This window comes from Notothenia rossii, assembly GCF_949606895.1.
Source record: "Notothenia rossii genome assembly, chromosome: 8".
In the NCBI taxonomy this organism is placed as follows: domain Eukaryota; kingdom Metazoa; phylum Chordata; class Actinopteri; order Perciformes; family Nototheniidae; genus Notothenia; species Notothenia rossii.
In genome coordinates, this window is record NC_136906.1 from 1,289,067 (window position 1) to 1,306,303 (window position 17,237).

General features: G+C 41.9%; 1 long non-coding RNA gene across 1 annotated transcript; it reads right to left on the reverse strand.

Moving 5' to 3' along the window:
* Positions 1–5,473: 5,473 nt before the first annotated feature.
* On the reverse strand, positions 5,474–11,292 carry LOC307016399. Its single transcript, XR_013801795.1, has 3 exons — positions 10,274–11,292; positions 6,918–7,088; positions 5,474–6,118 (listed from the first exon to the last, which is right to left on the reverse strand). It is a non-coding gene; the product is annotated as an uncharacterized lncRNA (long non-coding RNA).
* Positions 11,293–17,237: the final 5,945 nt, after the last annotated feature.

The window sequence follows — 17,237 nt, forward strand, 5'->3', positions numbered from 1 at the left end:
GGAATTTCCACCACATCCTCCAACTCCATGTTTCCCCTGCAGAGCTCTCAGCTGAAGCAGTTCATCAGGATCCGGCTGCTTTGAGTCCAGATGACCTGCAGCCCGGTCACAGAGACCTGATGCTGACGCTCGGTACGACGCGATGATACACGTTGCTTCAGTGTTTATCAAAAACCCTAAAGAAACACATGATCACCTGCTCTAAACACAGCAGCAACAACTGACAACGCTCCAGGGTGAGGCAATGCTTTTAACATCCAGTAGGGGGCAGTGTTTGTCTCTAGAGTCTGCTATATCAACACTATATTCAATGCAAGTAACGTACATTAAAACAACTGTTGTGAGGACATCAAACGTTTTCATGAAACGTTTTTTAAGACAGAACTAACTTGTAAATCTCAAATGAGACGATTTGTGTCTTTGTTTCCCTGTTTCTTAAAAGCGTCCACCCTGTGTGTTACGTCTGGTTTTACTTCCTGTCTCTGTGTTTCCGTCCTGGTTGATCACCTGACTGTGTTCACCTGAGCTTGTCTGCCCTCCCCACCTGTGTCTTAACCTTTTGATTAGTCTTCCTGCATGAATTGAACTTCTGTTGTTTTTAAGTTGTTGTCCGATTCTGGATGTGTGATGTTTATTTGGGTTTACATTATTGGAGTTTCACAGGTGTTAGTTCATAAGAGGTCTAACTACGGTGGCCAACAGAAAGGATGCAGATATAGAAACACAAATGTTCCACATGAAGAATCCTCCTCATATCTGAAATGCGTTAAAAAAGTACTGAATTATAATATAATAAAAAATATGCTAAAAAAAGATAAAAACTAAAAAGGTTACATCATTTTCAAAAATACAGATCAAATAAAGTCATAGTTACGAGAATAAAGTCATAGTTACGAGATTAAAGTCATAGTTACGAGAATAAAGTCATAGTTACGAGAATAAAGTCATAGTTACGAGATTAAAGTCATAGTTACGAGAATAAAGTCATAGTTACGAGATTAAAGTCATAGTTACGAGATTAAAGTCGTAGTTATGAGAATAAAGTCATAGTTACGAGAATAAAGTCGTAGTTACGAGAATAAAGTCATAGTTACGAGAGTAAAGTCGTAGTTACGAGATTAAAGTCGTAGTTATGAGATTAAAGTCATAGTTACGAGAATAAAGTCATAGTTACGAGATTAAAGTCATAGTTACGAGAACAAAGTCGTAGTTACGAGATTAAAGTCATAGTTATGAGATTAAAGTCGTAGTTACGAGAATAAAGTCATAGTTACGAGAATAAAGTCATAGTTACGAGATTAAAGTCATAGTTACGAGAATAAAGTCGTAGTTACGAGAATAAAGTCGTAGTTACGAGAATAAAGTCGTAGTTACGAGATTAAAGTCATAGTTACGAGATTAAAGTCGTAGTTACGAGATTAAAGTCATAGTTACGAGATTAAAGTCGTAGTTACGAGATTAAAGTCATAGTTACGAGAATAAAGTCGTAGTTACGAGAATAAAGTCGTAGCTTCATAAGTGACTGGAGAAGGAGACAGCAGCAGCGTCCTGCACTGACATGAGGAATGTGGAGCATCTTGTGAAGCAGTGCTTTAGTTTAGGTTTCTCAAATAACGAAATACTTAATCTTTTGAATCAGCATCAGATTATCAGAAGTATTAGAACTTTGAAAAGATGTGCAAGAAACGATGTCTATTATTTCATAGAAAGATCCAAACGGACTTGGAGCAGATTGTCTCCTTCCTCCAGGAGGACATGGCTGGTTCTGGCCGACTACGAGGCTTTCGTTGGTTACCTCTACGAGCTGCTCAGAGGGGATTTGCTGTTTCACAAGAAACCATGAGACTTGTAATCAAGGCTTTGGATCCAGAAGGAGTCGAACGATAGCCTCGTAGTGGATCGGAATGAGCTCCCATTGAAATCAGGACAGCAGAAAGCTTACACATCTTCTTCAGACTGAGAACTCATCTCTTTGGACTCCACTTCCAGAGATAGAATTACTAACAAAGCACTTATATACTAATAAAGGGCTGGCTGATCTAAAGCCAGTTGAGTAGCACTTGAAATGTTTGGCTCTATGAAACCTGATGGACTTATATGATTCTGTTTTCTTCAAGGTTGTATCTTGTTGGTCAAACGCACTTATTGTAAGTCTCTCTGGATAAAAGCCTCAGCTAAATGCAATGTGATGTAATGACAGGTAATAACTTCATAATTAACTACGCATGTCACAAAATGAGATGCATTGTGGGACATGTAGTTTACACTACAAAAGCTTGCCCGGTATATGTGTCTGATATAAGACAGGATAACTTCAGACCTAACACTGCAGTGAGATATCAGGTCTTGTTTTTAGACAAAGCTTCATCTTGTTCAGTCAAAACATCTTATTTTGAGTTGTATCTCAGAGGAAACACATATTCTTTTTACATATTTATTAGAAAATCACCAACTAACATCAGGAAACAGAACAATTTTGAGCATTTGTGGTTCATTTTGTAACAGAGCATGTCCTGATTCTGGTGAAAGATAGTTCAACATTAGTTCTCCCAGCGGATTTCAAGTGAAAACAGTTCGTTTTCATTATTGTTTAACTGGTTTTTGGAGCAGCATTTTTTCCAGTGTGTGGGCAACGTGCTTCTGTAAAGCGGCATCTAACTATTATCTAAGTATTATATTCTTTCAGAGCTTATACGGGCCACATGAAATGAAGGCATTGGGCGCTTTCACACCGAAGTACTTTTCCCAAGAACTAGGCCGATAGTTCTTGGGATTTTGGTTTCACACCAAAAAGGATCTGGAACTAGTCCCTCGTTCGCGCAAACCTTTTTACCCCCAGATAGTCCCTGCTAGAGAGGTGGTACTTTCCTGAGGAGGAAAAGGTTCGTGGGTGTGTCGGCCACACTAACAATTTCTGATTGGCTGGGCGAATTGCAAACATTTTATTAGCTCTCATTAGCATTATTAGCATTAGCATTAGCCCAGCGCGCCAACGGAGAGAGACTAACTTATGGCAACACAAAAAAAAACATGGGAGCGGTGGAGATGAGGAGGTGTAGGCGCTTCTGGCGATTTACCCAGCAGCTTCTACTGAAGCCAGTCCCCAACTCCGGGGACTTCGGGCGGCAGTATACGCCGTGAAGTTGTTTGCGGTCTGCCAGTAAACCCAAAGCAGAAGAAGAAGTGACGTTAGCGGCTTCATTTGCCTAATCCTCCCCCAGGGACTTATTCCGGTGTGAACGCGATCCACGAGGACAGTTCCAGGGACTACAGAGTTTGGCGGGACTAAGTACTGTACTGCAAAGTACTTGGCTATTGAGTTTGATACCCCTGATCTACAGGAACCTAGGCATAACAATGCCCTCTCTTCCCACTCTCAATAACAGCTCAGGGACAAAGAGAATAGCCTTTAGCAGTTTAATTAATGCTTCTAATTAGAGAAAGCTAAAAGGACCCTAAATCTACCCAACCAAATACAACCAATCAAACCAAAAGACAACTTGTTATCAAGCTCTACCCGACAACAGGAGAAGAACAAAAGGGCTTCTCTCTCCTACTTTAAACTCAAAAGCTTGTCCCCAAAATAGAATATTTACAAAATGTTTCTACTTATCACACACACACACACACACACACACACACACACACACACACACACACACACACACACACACACACACACACACACACACACACACACACACACACACACACACACACACACACACACACACACACACTACTAAAAACTATCTAAACCCTCAGAGTCCTTTACCTCACTGAGCCTCTCAGTCTGACAGGAGAGCTCTCTCTCCACATTATTGTAGAAACAGCTTCTTATATCCGTTAGCGCAGCAGAAGCTAACAACAATCCCCGCCGGTACCGGTGCACCCCCCCCTCTCTATCTATCTCTCTATCTCTCTCTCTCTCTCTCACTTTGGCTGTGGGCTGCGGGCGCCTGATAAGCCAACATTCCCCACTTTCAAAACTTACAGCGCCCATCGTACAGGGCAAATGGAAAATGTAACCGGGGTGAAAAGGGTGTTATCTTTACTTAATTATGAATGTTGTTACATCAAGGCTGAAAATTCGTTTTTTTTGGTATTATATTTGTATTTAATCTTGTGGAAGTGCAGATCCCCTGCCCTCCACCAGGGGGTGCTGCAGCACCCTCAGCACCCCTACTTCCCACGGCCCTGCACACACACACACACACACACACACACACACACACACACACACACACACACACACACACACACACACACACACACACACACACACACACACACACACACACACACACACACACACACACACACACACACACACACACACACACACTCTTCTACATCAACATGTGTCCCCTCATCTCCATGTCTCTTCTACATCAACATGTGTCCCCTCTTCTTCATGTCTCTTCTACATCAACATGTGTCCCCTCTTCTTCATGTCTCTTCTACATCAACATGTGTCCCCTCTTCTTCATGTCTCTTCTACATCAACATGTGTCCCCTCTTCTCCATGTCTCTTCTACATCAACACGTGTCCCCTCTTCTTCATGTCTCTTCTACATCAACATGTGTCCCCTCTTCTCCATGTCTCTTCTACATCAACATGTGTCCCCTCTTCTTCATGTCTCTTCTACATCAACATGTGTCCCCTCTTCTTCATGTCTCTTCTACATCAACATGTGTCCCCTCTTCTTCATGTCTCTTCTACATCAACACGTGTCCCCTCTTCTTCATGTCTCTTCTACATCAACATGTGTCCCCTCTTCTCCATGTCTCTTCTACATCAACATGTGTCCCCTCTTCTTCATGTCTCTTCTACATCAACATGTGTCCCCTCTTCTCCATGTCTCTTCTACATCAACATAAGTCCCCTCTTCCTCATGTCTCTTCTACATCAACATGTGTCCCCTCTGTGGAAAGAGACTCTGAAAGTTTCAGGAACAAAGATTCTCTCTCTTTTTGATCCATTTCTATAGAAACCCTTAAAATGGGCTGATCAGATTTTGGCCACCTTATGATGTCATAACAATGCTTTGTCTTGTGTAACCATTAGCCAATCAGCAACGAATCATGTTGCATGGTATGGTGAATAACACGTGGTGCTGGTGGATCATGTCTGCAGCTTGATCTCCATGAAGCTGAACGAGTCAGGAAAGAGTCTCATCCCACTGAGAGAAGGTTTTCTGAAGCCTCATAGCGCCCCCTGGTGGCCATGTTGTAAAATGACCCCATGGTTCAGATCAACTCCCTGATAAACACTGAGGAAAAGTGATCGATGCTCATGGAGGATCCATTTAAATGTAATCAATCAAACTCAGGAGGAGTTCAGCTAGCTAGCAGGGATATCAATTATTAGAACTTTATTCAATAATGACAAAAGTCAATGTAGAACTTTTATTTGTATAAATGTATCAGAAACAGAATCAGAATTCCTTTATAAGTCCCACAGCAGGGGAACTTACCATATCATATATCTGAAATGAACCGATGAAAAGGATTGTTCCACTCAAATGAAAGTCCAGTGTTTTCTGGCTGAATGCTTTGCTTCTAAATATCACACATGCATTGATGAACTATCCAGACTCTGGGGAGACTCCTCCTGTGAAGAACAGCTGCAATGTAATAATGCAGGAAACTCAGTTTACACACGAATAATACAAGTGGAAGGACATGTTGAATGTATTGTCCTGTGATCACTTCCTTAATATGTAAGAACAGATGTGGACCTTTGTAGAGGATGATTCCTTCATATCAGAGAAAGAATATATAATCAATAAAGCTCTATTCCAGTTGATGAAACAATAGAAAGGACAGTCCACGCCTAGTTGAGCTAGCCTACAGTAATCACATAAACACAACCTGAACCTTAGAAGAGGGAGAAGAGCTTTTCCACAGATTGATTGTTTCAAGGTTTCCTGTAACAGAGGAAGTTTAGCTTCTTGCTGCAGTCCTCCGTCTCGTAGCGCTTGGTGCTGTTCTTCACCAGGACGCCACAGAAACTCTGAGTCCGGCCACATTGCATCTCCTCGTCCACATCCTGCACGGCTACTCCATCGCCCGTCCAGAACCACTGACCCGCCAGGAAGCGCAGGCCCGTCCACACCTGACCACATTTAGCAGAGAGGTGAGATATTTATGTACACACGTCTTTATTGAACAAGGACCATGCATGTGTGGTGTCAGTGGATTTGAAATGTAGTCATTGTGTTGTAATAAAGGAGGTTTATTATAGCATGACTCCTGAATTACTGGAATCAACTCTGACAATTAACCGACACTAAGCTAAAGCATCCACGAAGCTGCTGTGATCGCCCTCTGTATAATGTGTACTACACATATACTCATATGGTAGTATTCACATTGTGATCGCCCTCTGTATAATGTGTACTACACATATACTCGTATGGTAGTATTCACACTGTGATCGCCCTCTGTATAATGTGTACTACACATATACTCGTATGGTAGTATTCACACTGTGATCGCCCTCTGTATAATGTGTACTACACATATACTCGTATGGTAGTACTCACACTGTGATCGCCCTCTGTATAATGTGTACTACACATATACTCGTATGGTAGTACTCACACTGTGATCGCCCTCTGTATAATGTGTACTACACATATACTCGTATGGTAGTACTCACACTGTGATCGCCCTCTGTATAATGTGTACTACACATATACTCGTATGGTAGTACTCACACTGATTCCATGCTAGTTTTATAGGAGGCTGGATGATTGGATTCATTTGTGTGTATTTCTCTAAACTCCTTAATGTTTCCAGATGAAGATCGAGTGTTAACGCTGACAGCCTTAGAACAAATCTCAGTGTGCAAAATGTCAACACACAGGAGGAGTTTCTCTAAAACACAAACTCTGTGTAGAAAGCTCCGTCACCTGGTCAGTGGAAGCCTCTCCAGCCCTCAGGCGTGCGTAGGCGCGGTCGTCCTGAGTGCGCACGGAGGCCAGGTCGTAGCGGTAGTTCCAGGTGAGGTCCACTGGCTCATCTGGGTGTTCAGCCTCCAGAAGCCTGCAGTGCCTCAAAGCCTGATCCCACGTCTTCCTCTCCTTCACCAGAACCAGATTCTCCTTGTTACACAAGAACCTGTACTTGTTGACACATTGCCTGTCATTCCATTTGTAAGTATCCATGTAAATCACAACACAGCTCTCATCAACACGACGATTTGGTTGATCTGCAAGAAGTAGAAAAAGTGCTTGACATGATTCACATAACAAACCAGAAACATACGGCCCCTGAATATCAGCAGGAGAGGACTCTTTAAAGTAGAGACACTACATATTGATATACACCTGAACATCAGCAGGAGAGGACTCTTTAAAGTAGAGACACTACATACTGATATACACCTGAACATCAGCAGGAGAGGACTCTTTAAAGTAGAGACACTACATACTGATATACACTTGAACATCAGCAGGAGAGGACTCTTTAAAGTAGAGACACTACATACTGATATACACCTGAACATCAGCAGGAGAGGACTCTTTAAAGAGACACTACATACTGATATACAACTGAACATCAGCAGGAGAGGACTCTTTAAAGTAGAGACACTACATACTGATATACACCTGAACATCAGCAGGAGAGGACTCTTTAAAGTAGAGACACTACATACTGATATACACCTGAACATCAGCAGGAGAGGACTCTTTAAAGTAGAGACACTACATACTGATATACACCTGAACATCAGCAGGAGAGGACTCTTTAAAGTAGAGACACTACATACTGATATACACCTGAACATCAGCAGGAGAGGACTCTTTAAAGTAGAGACACTACATACTGATATACACCTGAACATCAGCAGGAGAGGACTCTTTAAAGTAGAGACACTACATACTGATATACACCTGAACATCAGCAGGAGAGGACTCTTTAAAGTAGAGACACTACATACTGATATACACCTGAAAATCAGCAGGAGAGGACTCTTTAAAGTAGAGACACTACATACTGATATACACCTGAACATCAGCAGGAGAGGACTCTTTAAAGTAGAGACACTACATACTGATATACACCTGAACATCAGCAGGAGAGGACTCTTTAAAGTAGAGACACTACATACTGATATACACCTGAACATCAGCAGGAGAGGACTCTTTAAAGTAGAGACACTACATACTGATATACAGCTGAACATCAGCAGGAGAGGACTCTTTAAAGTAGAGACACTACATACTGATATACACCTGAACATCAGCAGGAGAGGACTCTTTAAAGTAGAGACACTACATATTGATATACACCTGAACATCAGCAGGATAGGACTCTTTAAAGGCCCAGTGAAGTGTGCACCTGTGCATGATCTGTTATGCTAATACGTATAGTAATGACCAAAATTGTCCATTGGAACCCATACCAAAAAATGTTGGAATAGCAACAAATTTGACGAGTTTTGAATTTTCCGGGGAAATCTGCAGTCGACCTTCGCCTTCGTGGGCGTGGCTTGAGATCTACTGCGTGACGTCACGAGATGGACGCCGCCGCACTGTTTACATTCACCACCGTTCGTTTTTTCTCTTTTTCAAAGTCGAATTTCTCAACGTTTTTGAGCTAGTATTTTCCTGGAAAGTGTGTCGGAGTCGACTGGAAGTGATTGCCAATCGAGAAAACCTGACAATGGAGGCGACAGTGAAGAAAGAGGGATGAAAAACACAGGGGAAACGATGCATTGCCGCTGGCTGTAGTAATGTCAAGTCTGCCGAAGTGGCGATGTTTCTGTTCCCAAAAGATGAAGGTGAGCCTGGCTGGTGTCATTGTTTCGGAGATTCTTTGATTGATCATGATAAATAAAGGCCAGTGGTCGATTCGAGAGAGAGAGAAAGAGAGACTGAGAGAGTTACAGGGTTGTCGTTAGCATCTGGTGCTAGCTCGGAGCTAACGGAGATTAGCTGTTTCAACAATAAGGAGAGGGAGAGTGCTCTCCTGTGGACTGAGAGAGATAACATCAGCTCAGGGAGGTAAACTGTAGCCTAAGTTATCTCAGTGGGTTTGGTCATCTATGGAAACAAATATTTCCATCTATGTAATATTAGTTGTATAAAATAGGTTAAGAAATCATTCCAATGTTTTTTGATTATTGAAATATATGTTTCATATGATTGTTGAGAGCTGTATCCATAAATCTCTTAATGTTGCCCTCAAAGTGCACCAGATTGATCACTTTCCTCATCTATCCGAAAAGCTGTCCAAATCAATCATTTCTCTCACACTAGTATCACTTTCCAGAGTCTCCGCCATGTTTACAATCACAACTGGGTACATCTTGTGACGTCACAGCCACTATCGTCTGCAACTTCCGTTAGGCTCGGACGGCAAAATTAATAATTCATTAATTCATTAATTATGAATTATTAAAAATTATTTTAGCCATGAACAGGCACAATGATATGTAAGGAATGAAACTGCCATTTCATTTTGGTGCAAAAACATGCACTTCACTGGGCCTTTAAAGAGACACTACATACTGATATACAACTGAACATCAGCAGGAGAGGACTCTTTAAAGTAGAGACACTACATACTGATATACAACTGAACATCAGCAGGAGAGGACTCTTTAAAGTAGAGACACTACATACTGATATACAACTGAACATCAGCAGGAGAGGACTCTTTAAAGTAGAGACACTACATACTGATATACAACTGAACATCAGCAGGAGAGGACTCTTTAAAGTAGAGACACTACATACTGATATACACCTGAACATCAGCAGGAGAGGACTCTTTAAAGTAGAGACACTACATACTGATATACACCTGAACATCAGCAGGAGAGGACTCTTTAAAGTAGAGACACTACATACTGATATACACCTGAACATCAGCAGGAGAGGACTCTTTAAAGAGACACTACATACTGATATACAACTGAACATCAGCAGGAGAGGACTCTTTAAAGTAGAGAAACTACATACTGATATACACCTGAACATCAGCAGGAGAGGACTCTTTAAAGTAGAGACACTACATACTGATATACACCTGAACATCAGCAGGAGAGGACTCTTTAAAGAGACACTACATACTGATATACAACTGAACATCAGCAGGAGAGGACTCTTTAAAGTAGACACACTACCTACTGATATAAACCTGAACATCAGCAGGAGAGGACTCTTTAAAGTAGAGACACTACATACTGATATACACCTGAACATCAGCAGGAGAGGACTCTTTAAAGTATATCATAAAGTTTCGTGCTAGCAAGACTTACCGACTGCCCAGTTGGTGAAATTGGTGATCTCGTCTGTTTCCGACCATTTCCACTCGGAGTCTGAAGAGTTTTTGTACAAACCGATCCATACTTGATGACCAAACGAATCCTCCCACTCTTCTCCGGCTCTGATGGTGGCCAGATCACTGTGGTGTTCTCTGCAAAAGGTCTGTGCTTCCCTCCATGTCTTCAGTTCATTGTAATAATGAAAGCTAGGTCTCAGAGTAGACCCGCACACGGCAGCAAACAGCAGCAGCAGCAGGACGGAGGGTTTTCTCATCATGGTTTCCACAGACCTGCAGTCACATCAGCATTTATATGTATGTTTACTTTGTAGTGTGTATTCATTAGAGAACATTCTATAATGCACTAAGTGAAGTGCTTTCATCAATCATGCAAATGTTATCGATGTCACCTTGTTGATGTTGGCTTATCGTAATGAAATTGGTCAAATATATTTTTGACTAAACTAAATCTCAAATTGCTAAATGAGCGTTTCAACCTTTGAGTACGGCTCTCTACCACCTCTGCTCTTTATCCAACACTTAAACACCTGACTTTACTGCTAACTGAACTGTAGTGCTGCCCTTAAACCCACTGCAGTCTGGAAGCAAGACATCAGTTCAAAGCACAGGGAATAACAAGGAATACAAAATCCAGCACTCACCTTGGATGATGACGGATTGGAAGCCAGCGCTGAGTCTCTGGGTTTTCAGGTGATGATATTTAAAATACTAGATTCACGGACTGGCTGCACCAATCACAGCTCAGATAGGCGAAACACAACACGTGTGCACAACCCATCTGACACGCAGAGCGACCGTGACATCCATGACCTTCACCAGGTCACTGTCTCCCTTTTCCAGTCTAAGAAAGTCCATGTAAAGCAGAGCTTAGCCTCATAGGTTGCTTTTTGAATATTCTTTGTCTCTCAGGAAGGTTTCTATCAGAGTGAAATGACCTGAAAGGCTCTGAGCTGCAGCCATGATAAGAGCTGATTCTCTAGATGATAAGAAAGGAGCTTCAGTGCTTCCTCTGTCATCTCCTTTAGGAAACACTGGACCATCCTTTACCAAAGGTGATGTCTGTCTATTCCTTGACGCTTCAACATTTAAAGTCACGCACCATTCGGGCGTTCACGGAAACGACAGTCAACAACATTTCAAACCATTAGCCAATAACCTCATCTCCCCTTTGGTAAATAACGTTTTGACGATTCTGATTACCAATCCATCACGATGCGTCCATGTGGAACCACGCATTCCTGTACTATTCAAAAAGATGGAGGATATTTTAAAGGAATAGTTAAGGCAAGGCAGGAAGATATCCTTTCAAGTGCGTGTGTGTCTGTGTCACACACTCACACAGTATTTATTTACCGCCACACTTCAGCACTACACAAAACGTTTCATTTGATAAACAAATTCAACACCTTGAGTTGTCCTTCAACAGAAATATGGTCCCTGTGTGGGAGAGGAATCTCTCATTTATAAGGAAATGTTCAATATCTTAACGACAGAGGTGGGTTAGCACGCATTCGTTTAATTATTAATAAATGGGCATGCCTTTAAAATCTATAAACCTGGAGTCAACATGAAGGAGAATCTGTCCATCACAGTCCCCATCGATTTGTTATTCCTTTACCCAACAACTCCTCTTGGACCATCTGGTCATACTGTAACACATGCAAGTGGCAATTAGAGCAAATCATGTCTCAAATGTTACCAAATGAACTCTACGCTGATGATTAGCGTGAATAGTGTCTGCTCCACTGATGTTTTCAATCCTGTGCTCCAGGCCTTCACCATTGAACCTGATGAGTTTCTGCTTTCTTCAATACACAAAAACAGGATTAGGGCTTTGTGCAAAAGAAAGATTACAGATCTGTACAAAATATACTTTTTGGGGAGTTCTGAGATTAAATTCAGAATTCAGAATAATTTTTCTTGTAATTCTGATTTCTTTCCCCGGAAATTAGACTTTTTCCCAAAAATGTGACCTATTTTCTGGGAATGCCCTGATGCCCCTGGTCAACACACTCTCACTCCCTAAACATCCAGGATCTTGGTCAGGGTCCCGTGGCGTGCAGTTGGGACGCGCCGAGGCTCCTTCAGCTTCATAAACGGACGCAAAGAGCTTTCAACGGATTGCAATGTATTCCCATCGGTGGCGGGATTTGACGCTCAGGGAAGCACCGCATCTGTTTATGACGGCAGCTCTTAAAGGCAATGTGAGCGTCCATTCCCATTGGTTAACGGAGAATTGTACACCCGGAAGTAAGTATTCTCCTTACTGTCGATTGATCTGACAGTGATATCTGCACTACTCATCAACTCAAAAACACCAGATTACCTTTGTTAATTACACAACATTGATAGGTTTAAATTGTGTAAGATGCTTTTGTGTTTTTCCCCTTCAATTCTGAGAAACAACTTGTTTCCTCTGAAATGTGGAGCGCCAAAGAGACTACACTACCCACAATCCCCAGCTATTGTTGTGACGACGCCTGTCCGCTTTGCGACACACCCCGTGATTAATCTTCAAGCTCTAGGATTGGATGTTGGAGTGGCAGTGCGCCAAGGTTACGCCGAGCGTCAAACAGCTGTTTGAAATGGAACGAAACCAAGCCAGACTATTCAGAACTGGATTTGAACGGGACCAGCACCGCCCCCCCCCCCCCCCCCCCCCCGGGTATTGTGCTTTGCAAAATGTTCTATGGGACGTCTCTACTGAACGTTTTCGTTTTTCCCTCAAGTAGAAGTTTCCAGTATTAAACACATTGGTGTTATCAAATGTAAAACATGTAATTAATAAATGGGTGAAAATCGCTTGTGTCCATAATGGGCAGCGTTAATATATACCCACGTGACAGCTCATTGTTACTTTGTGATTCTACTCCACTACAATTCAGAGGTTAACCTGGTATTTTTACTCCACTACATTTATTTGAGTTACTTTGCAGATTCTGATTAATGATGTGAAATATAAACAACCCTTAAATCAGACTTTAGTTACACCTGAGTCAAACTCAGGGAAGGTGATTGTCCAACCCAGTCTCACATCTAAACGTGTAATAACCAGTGGTTAATTTGAGCCGGATCCTGCCGGAACAGGATCCGGCTCCTCTTCATTTTGGCCACCCTGTGTTCCGGCACCTATTTGGGGAGATCCGGTACCTCTCACAAAAAATAAAAAATAAAAATGGTTTAAATGAAATAAAATATGCAGATATTAATTTACAGAAAAAATCCCAAGAATTTCATGTCTTTTATTAAGATTAAGATTTGAAAGAGTCGGAGATCTGTGTTGACGCACTGAAAAGCTGGACCAACGGACAAACGTCTTTCACTTTTGAAATTCGCCACATGAGGAGCACGTCGCAGAGAGGAAGAAACGGTGATTCAATGCAAGCATGTCAAAAAGACAGTTAAATTTACTGTCTTTCTTCAAAAAGAAGGAAGAGGTAATAGACACTTCAAAACGAGTCAGAAAAGCCTCCACAAGCAGCGACGAGGGCAGCTGCAGCGGTCATGTTGATGGTCAAAACCAGGAGGAGGTTAGCGCCGCAACAGCTAGCCAGCTAGCTAACCGACAGCTAGCCAAGCCCAGGCAGCGGGTCAGGTTCACCGCCAGCCGGAACAGGAGCCAGCTACCGTCAGCCAGGTGGACCACCAACAGCAACGGGTGGGTACCCTGGCATCAACTAGCCCGGTACAACAGCCGGAGCAAGAGGCGAGCGGAACCGCGACATCAGCTGGCTTACAGCAGGAAGATTCAGTAGGAGAGGAGAGCGCATTGAGCGTAGAAGAGTGTGGGACGTCCAGCGACAGGTCAGTTTTTTCTAACTGTGGCCAAGAACTTGGAGGACCGTATGTTATCTCAAGGAGGCCGGATGCCAGATAAAACTGGATATAACAAGTTCATTGAGGAGTTGAAGGTGCTTTACGCACAATACTGGCCCGAGGACGCAGGTGCGCTGTATGGAGAGACTGAGGTCGAGTCACTGTGTCAGCGCTTCAACATTGCCAACCCGCGCGCAGTCATACGGGCCTACAGAACGTACAGAGACTCAGATGGTAAAGACACCCCCGATGAGCTGATGGAGTTACTTGTTGCTGTCAACAGCATTCCCATTGCAAGTGCTGAATGTGAGCGCGGATTTTCTCAAATGAACTTGATTTGCAATCCCAACCGTAGCTCTTTGCTCACATCCACCATGTCATCTTTACTCTTCCTAAATCTTGTTGGACCCCCCCTGGCTAAATTCAATCCAGTCCCGTACGTGAGGTCCTGGGTGGCCAAAGGACACAGAACTGCCACAGACACACGCAGTAAAAGCAGAAAAAAAGAGATAGAGGACAATCCGGACATGCTCGTGATGTGGGGTGTTTTAAACAACTAAATATGGTGAGCAAACATACTGTCTATTAATAGGCCGCCGTGCCAATCTTTGAATAGGCCTAATACATATTACACGTTAAACCTGTTGAGAAATTAATTGCTGGCTATATACTGAAGTCCCACCTGTGATAAATTATAAATGATCGTCATAACATTTATACCATGGATACTATTTGAAATTGAGGCTTGTAAGTCCCACAGCGTTGCAAGTGGACATTGTCATGTTGTTTTCAGCACCTTTTCTGTATACGTTCCAGGACCTGTACGCGTCTCGTCATCCCTGAGCTGTCATATGTACTTTGCGTTCCGGCACCTTATGATTTACAAATTAAGCACTGGTAATAACTACGTTGGTCCAAAATGTAGGACGTAGTATTTCTACAAAAACTCCTCTGAAATTGTAAGATCCCTACATTTTTATTCACCATTCATTCCAATCGCTGACGTCTATGTCACGTGATCTTTACATTTCTCCCTGCAGAGAAAAAAAACATGGCCGAACTTCGTTTTATTCTCGGCGGAAAATGACTATTTTAAAGTTAGTTTGGCCATTAAAATGCGTTTTGATGTCATTTGATGCGAGAAATATGAGTTGTTATTTCAGATGATGTGTGCAGTGGATGCACATGATCTTTAGTTTGCTAGTTATTACGAAGATTACTTCAGGAAATTGTGTCCCGACAACGTTTTCATTGTTACCAAGGTGGTTGCTAGGGACGCTGCTATCGATATTATTTCTGTTATGTTGTGTAACTGTTTAATGGTGTTATCTTTATTGCTACCCCCCTTCCCCGTCAATGTATAGTGTTGGTCCACAGCGCAAACGTATTAGTTTAACTAAATCTGCATCTAAAATGGTGGCATAGATACGTTATTTCCCCCTGTGCAATTCCAGTCTCACATCTCACATCACATCGTCATAAACAAATACCGGAAACGTAGGCAAGGTCCTCAGCTCGGTGATTGGATGGTTTAGCCGCAATGCACGTTGGGAAATGGTGTTTATGTGATGTGAAATCCGAAAAAAAAAAAAATAATAATAATAATAATAATACTTTATTCCGAGTGTTCTTGCTTTTCTCTTTGAAAGTCATCACATAACGGCATTGTAATACACGGTTCAGCTGCATTACATATTACAGATCTGCCGTAGTTCTCTATTTATAAAGCCCTGATGATGAGACTTCTAGACAAACAGGAAGAACTGCCGCCAAAACTGAAAACGTGACGTGGATCATAAATATATCAGCAATTAAAAACATCTTACATTTCTTTTCACACAACACGTCTCCTCGCAGGATCAACACTAATTCAGCTGACTTTTATATTTGATCCAATCAGTAGATAGGCTGTATTTACACCATAAAGGTGCACAGCTGATAGAAAGGGACACCTGGTGGTTAAAGCATGTTATTGAATTTTATTATTTGTATTATTAGATATTAATAGGATCCCTATAAAGTATATTCATTACTCGTTATTCTCTACTAATAGTTAATTAAAGACTGTATATAATGACTAGTTTGCACATCCCTTTCAAGATCTCAAGATTTTCTAAGGTTTATTGACATCATATTCACAAACGGTGTAGTTATGCAATGAATGAAAAACTTGGGTGGCAGGTTCCTCAATAGCGCATTACAAGACATCTATCAATATGTGTGCCTCCAGCAATGTTAACTTGAAGCACTTATTTTATACATATTATCCTCTTCTAAGATGTTTGTAGACAGTATAAGAAATGTGCAGAATATGACAGTTTAATGGTCATATTCTGCCCTAGGCAAGATTTTAGCTGGCGCCGCACCACATTTATTCTCTTATTGTTTTATAACTATAATGATCATATAAAGGTGTGCCTTTGCCTCACTGAGCTGAGGTTATCAGAGCCGCTCAGTCTTTCAGGAGAGAGCTCTAAAGCTCTCCCCCCCGCGGCCGCTTACACAGTAAATTCCAATGTTAATAAAAGCACAAAGAAGCTGTATACGTTTTTTGGGAGTTTGATTTATTTTAAATTAACACTAATACAAAATGAAAACCTATAATTGCATTCTAAAACCTTTATTTAAAAAAAAGAACTATTTCACATAAACCTCAGTTTTTTTACTGTAGCTGGGGCAGTTCAACTTGGTTTCGGAGGGGGGGGTGCGCCATAGTTTATCGGCGCTGTACGCAATATAGGCGTAGTTATGCTAGTATAAGATAATAAGATGTACTTTGTTGATCCAAAATCGGGAAATTGTGTTGTTATGAAATTTAAAAATATATATTTTTCATTTCTAACGTTTTTTCTCCCCAATTTGTGGCACCCCCGATCGGTTGATGCACCTTAACATTTGCCTATACTCCCTATGTCAAGGGCCTGTCCTGTCCATTAATATATGGATGAGTGGGGGGGAAATGGCTGGACACATGCCGTGGGGGGACACCCGAGACCGGGCAGTGTCCCTGGTAGAAGGAACCGGGTGAAATAACCAAAAAAAGAAAAACTAATAAAACCGGGGAAAAGAAAATGGCCGAAAATAGGCACTCGTGAGGCGGGGGTACCCTGTCAACTCCCGTT